This window comes from Miniopterus natalensis, chromosome 10 (assembly GCF_054644295.1).
Source record: "Miniopterus natalensis isolate mMinNat1 chromosome 10, mMinNat1.hap1, whole genome shotgun sequence".
Taxonomy (NCBI): Eukaryota; Metazoa; Chordata; class Mammalia; order Chiroptera; family Miniopteridae; genus Miniopterus; species Miniopterus natalensis.
Window position 1 is genome coordinate 21,190,873 of NC_142090.1, and position 5,677 is coordinate 21,196,549.

The window sequence follows — 5,677 nt, forward strand, 5'->3', positions numbered from 1 at the left end:
GATGTGGGCTGAGGAAGCATTGATGAAATGCATCTGTGATGTTGGCCTAGCAGCACGACTGCATCCTGAAGGATGTTCTTTGTGCAGGTAAGACGAGGGAGCTCTCGTCGTGACAGGGCCTCCTGAAGAATTTCAGTGCCATTGGAGAAATGGCTGGAAACCACATGGTATAAAGATGTCTTTTATTTGGATATTCTGATTGTTTTTAAGTGGAGATTAAGACAGACCTTAATATAAGAGGCAATCCTGCCCTGGAGGAGTTTGCACTTGGTGCCTTTGGGTCGTTGGCAGCTTCTGCAGTGTCTGTAGACATTGGGGTCCTTTATCCTGTGATAGTATCACTTGAGGGTCTTGCTAAGGTTGGGAAACCGATGCCAGCACAGGTCATCAGCACTTTAGCCCCACCCTTGTGTTCTTTACCACAGGGCTTGGTTTCAATTTTAAACATAATCTGGAAAAAGCTCTTTAGATGCCACAAAAATTCTATTGTGTGAGGAGAGAGTGGTCCTAGCAGGACTTTGGAAACATTCTGCTGCCCAAAGGTGATGAGGAATAGAGCCAGGCTTTGGTTGGTTAAGTCCACACATCCACCTTTATCGATTTCTTCAGCCGGCAGCGTGGCACAGTTCCTGCCAGGGTCCCCTGGAAGCACCACTGCTCCCTGGCCCTGGGGGTTGGAGCCCAGTTCAGCACTGAGGAAGGTGCTGTTGGTGACAACCCAAAGCCTGGAGACTTCCCAGAGTTAATTCCGTTCATGTGGTCTGTGTAAATTTAGATATCAGGTATGAGCTTGCTGAGGATGCCCCTTGCAGAATCCACAGTGCCGTTCACACTAGGGCATTTCTCTGATACGTTTGATTCTTCCTAGGTCTGTGGGCCTCAGGACCTTCCTTCTAGACATGAGTAAAACACTTCACCTCCTCCTCTAGGAGACACTCCCCCTCTGCAGCCTTTAGTGCAAGTGATTCACCATCAATTCCAAACTGTTTCAAAAGAGGGAAGGCTATTGCCCTAAGAATGTCAACCAAAGGGTCAAGCTGGTTATTGGTCACTCCACACAGAACTATTCTTAACGGGTGCTTCATAGTGGAGCCAGGCAAAGAAGGCTCTCCAGGGAATAGCCAATGCTGCCAAGGACTCCCGGTCATGTCCACAGGTGCACCATACAGGAGGCCAGGCTGATACCATAAGGTCCTTCCTTGTCGGCTTATTTCAATTTGAGAGCCACTTGTCATTTTGCCCAACAGCCTTATGAAGCTGGCTTCAAAATCTCGGAGGCCTGGGTTATCATCTCTGAACATGGATCTTTTGGATTCTGACGGGGCGCCCCCTCAGGGTCAGCAGATTCAGACCTTGAGGGGGTGGCCTGAGCTCCACCTGCGCGCACCGCGCAAGGCCCCCAGCGCCAGGGAGCAGCTCCTGCAGGCAGGGCAGGGTCCGCACCCGGCGGCTGCGGCGGGGCGCCCCCTCCCCCCTACACGTGTCCACTTGGTTTGCAATTGGAAGGCAGAGAAAAGAGACGTGGGGTCCAAGGGGAGCAGGTGGAGCCAGCGATCGCCTCCAGGCCTCCCCATCGCGCCGAGGGCCGGTAGGTGGTAAGTTTTAATGATGCCATGGTTCATTTGGTTGACCAATTTACCCTTCAAAGAAGCTGCCAGTGAATCTGGAGAATACATATTTATATACATTATATATGAAACAATCTATATGTACATATACACACACATATATCTTTATATATGTACATGTATGTGCACATTAGAATTGCTATTTATATTTAGATAGCCAATCTGTTTACAATTATCCTGGTGTGTGGTGTGAGGAATGCATTCAATTTTATCTTTCCTTTTCACTGTTCAGTTGTCCCCTACATCACCCTTCACCCCCATTTCAGATGAGGCCCTTGTCATATACTGAGACTTCATATTCCTTTTGGTCTATATCTAGATACATTAAATTCTTTTCATTAGTCTTTATTTGTGCAGTAAGACCACACTGCTTTATTTATAGAGACTTTATATAACATATTTCAAACTTTGACCTGGTCACCAGTCTCCCACATTGGTTGTTTTCACAAGGCTTTTCTCTTATTCATTTTTATAAATAAGCTAACTAATCAACTTGTAGTTTAAGAAAATATAATGCTATTCTATTAGAATTGTTTTAAGTTTATAAATTCCCCTAGGGAGAATTGACACCTTTATGATGTTGAATATTCTAAGCCGAGAACTTGATGTGTCTTTCCATTAATTCCTGTCTACTTTTATTATTATTATTATAAGAATGCTTTATAGTTTTACTCATATAAGTTTTGCACTTCTCTTTTTAAGTTGATTTTTAGATTTTTTTTTTTTTTTTTTTTTTTGGCAAAATAGATGTCTGCTCTTCCATTATTTCTTCTAACTAAATTTTGTTTGTATAAAGACTGGATTTCTATATTTTTCTATTTTATTAAATTCCTTTATAGTTTTCAGTAGTTTTTACCAGAGATTCTTTTAGTTTTTTAGATATTTAACTGTATCATCTACAAGTAGAGATATTTTTCTTCCTCCTTTCTCCTGCTTATATTTGCTACCTCTCATCTGATTGTGCTAATTAATACCTCCAACCTATCGTTAAAATGTAGTAAAGATAGTGGATCATGTCTTATTTGAAATTTTATCATGAATGATTCTAGTGATTTTCCATTATATAAAGATGTTGGTGTTGGTGCTAAGGTATACATGTGTGTGTTTTTTAAAGAAAGTACCCATCAATTTCTATTTTATTGAGTTTTTTAAATGGACGTTGAATCTTGTCAAATTTTCATTGAAAAAATCATATGATTTTATCTTTTTCACTTTTACTACGATGATATATTAATGGATTTCCAACACTGACTCACTTTAGATTTCTGTGATAAATTTTAGTTGGTCATGATATATTATTTGTTAATGCTTTTTTTAACTCTCCTTGCTAATCATTTATTTAAGATTTTTGTGCCAATTTTCTAAAAGGAGATGTCTATACATTTTGTGCATTTTTAAATATAGTTTGACATACGTGTTAATCTGCTTCATAAAAAGAATTTGTAAATTTTATTTTTTTCTGAGGATTAGAATAATTGATGTAACTTCAAGATTACTTGATCTTAAAAATCCAATGAAATTTGGTGCATTTTAGCCTGAGAGTTATTTTATATATTTTTTCTAATCCTTTTATTGTAAATAGTCCATTTAGACTTTTTATCTTGATTGGGATAAATTTTACTAAATCTTATTTTCTTAGAAGATTACTAATTTCTACTAGAATTTCAAGTTTAGTTCCATAGAATTATGTGAAGTTACTCAGACAATTTGATAGTTTTTGTTTCTTGATCGTATTTTCAATATATCTTTACTTTTAAAATTCATATTAAACTAATATTTTATAGTCAATATTGAAGTCTTGTGTGATTTATAAAGGTTTTATTACTTATTTCTGATTCTCTCACACTGGTTGACATGCTTACATTTTTGATAATTTATTATTTTGAACTCATACTTTGCTAAATTTAATCTAAGAGGCATGAATTAAGAACAGTTCCCTGCAGAAAATATTTTCTACGTCTGGGACCCAGAGGACACCATCAGTCTGTCACTGATGTGCTGGACACTGAGTTGCAGCACCCAAGTCCCCCCTTCAAGAGAGAACTTGCTGCCCCACTGCAGAAAGTGGGCTAAACAGAAAAACCTCAGCTCTTAACCACTTCAGTTCTGCTCAGCTGTGCCCAGCCAGTGTGGCTCAGTGGTTGAGTGTCGACCTCCGATCCAGGAAATCCTGGTTCTATTCCCAGTCAGGGCATATGCCCAGGTTGCGGGCTGGATCCCCAGTGGGAGCCATGCAGGAGGCAGCAGATCAGTGACTCTCTGATCATTGATGTATCTATCTCTCTCTTCCTCTCTCTGAAATCAATAAAGACATATTTAAAAAAATTTTTTTTTTAAAAAGCCACCACACCTAAGATCATGAAGCAGCTGTAACAGTCTGCCTATTATGGCCCAACTTCGGAGGCTCTGACAGGCAATACTCTGCTGTTGCTGGATTTGTGGCACGTACATCACTAGCCGTCTCTATCCAGTCCTGTTCCCTCTTCCTTTTTTTCACAGGCATTGACTCCTAATAAGCAACTCTCTCAGCCTCTGACCTCAGTCCTGCTTCTGAAGAACCCTGCAATAGACCCCTTTAATTCAATTTATTGGCATATGTTTTTCTTGACCTTGCAAATAACTTATACACAAATCCCAGGCAGGTCTTTGGTTAAAAATGACCAAGAAGACTATTATTACATTTTCCCCACTCAGAACTATATGGACACAGACAGGTTTTATTTTAAGCTCCCTTTGAGATTTTGCCTCAGGTAGGCAGATGGACTTCTATCTTTGGATGGAAGGTGTGGCTCTTTGGGGTGTGTGTGTGTCTCAAGTTTATTTTCCTTCCTCCCCACTCTGTAGAGACCCAAGGCCTAAATCACTGGCTCTCACACAGACTGACATTTAATCCCCCAAACTCTAGATCTGGATCTTTATTTTAGTTCCTGTTTAGCTGAATTTAATCTTGGAACTTCTAAGCAGCCTATGGGAAGAGAATGCTTCTCTCCACAGAGAGATTGTATTTGGTTCTCCCAGATGCCTGGAGGAACTGCCACTCAGGATCACCTTAAGTGGAATTGTCAGCTTGGGATGTTGGGGCCTCACTGGAAATGTGAATTCCACCTGAGTCCACACGAGTGGTTATGAATTGTCAGAAGTCAGTTCCTCTAACAACCCCTTTTACCAGCCAAGGCTGAGACAGAGTAATTTTCTTACCTGCTCCCTCTAGTGTTTGCTTGATTTTTAACTTTACCCATTGAGAGTGTTGACTTTTGGAGGTCCTATGTTTATCGGGCCTTTGATCCAACTTCCCACGTTATGAGCTTGGTTGTTTTCTAACCTCCTATGTTTCATTAAACTAAAGACATCCAGGGCCTGATCCATGGCCTCAGAGAAATCAACAGCATTAATACATGCTCAGTTCTCTACATTTGTGCTTTTGCTTGGTTTGGGGCCTCACACTGTCCTTGACCTACTCATTTAAAATGGTATTTGTTATTTTTTATAGTATTTATAGTTGTTTGGAACTGTGGTGTCCAACCCCCCCCCCCCCCCCCCGCCCGTTGATATGTAGTCTTCCTTGTTATGGGGAACAGAATTAACTTTCTTAGTTTTGAACTAATTTAAACTCAGTTATGAGCTCTAAGAAGGAGCCGTTAAAGGAAATAAATTCTCAAAGATGCTGATAGAGATTCCAAACTATATTGACATTAAGGCCATCCTTATTATCAGAGCAGGCTCCAGCTAATCAGCAACGCAAAAGGACATTCCAGGAGGAAAGCACTGGCCCTGATTTAAAAGATTAGGTATGCAAATGAAGTTCTGAGAAAAACATTGGAATTTTATTTCATTATTATTTATTATTTATTTTGGAATTTTCTTAAGAAAAAAATCACTGAAAACCCTGAGATGTGGTCCATCTTCAGGAGCTGTTGCTCCTACTGCTGATAACATCATTATGCTGGCAGTGATGAAGGAAGGAAGGTAAATGTCAGATTAGAAGACAGCTGACGAGGAGAGAAATCATCTTTCAGATGACAAAATTATAGCTCAGAGAGCCTGGTTGG

At 40.1% G+C, this 5,677-nt stretch overlaps 1 pseudogene; it reads right to left on the reverse strand.

Moving 5' to 3' along the window:
- Positions 1–322: 322 nt before the first annotated feature.
- LOC107537308 (RNA 3'-terminal phosphate cyclase-like protein pseudogene) lies at positions 323–4,994 on the reverse strand (annotated as a pseudogene).
- Between the last annotated feature and the right edge of the window lie 683 nt (positions 4,995–5,677).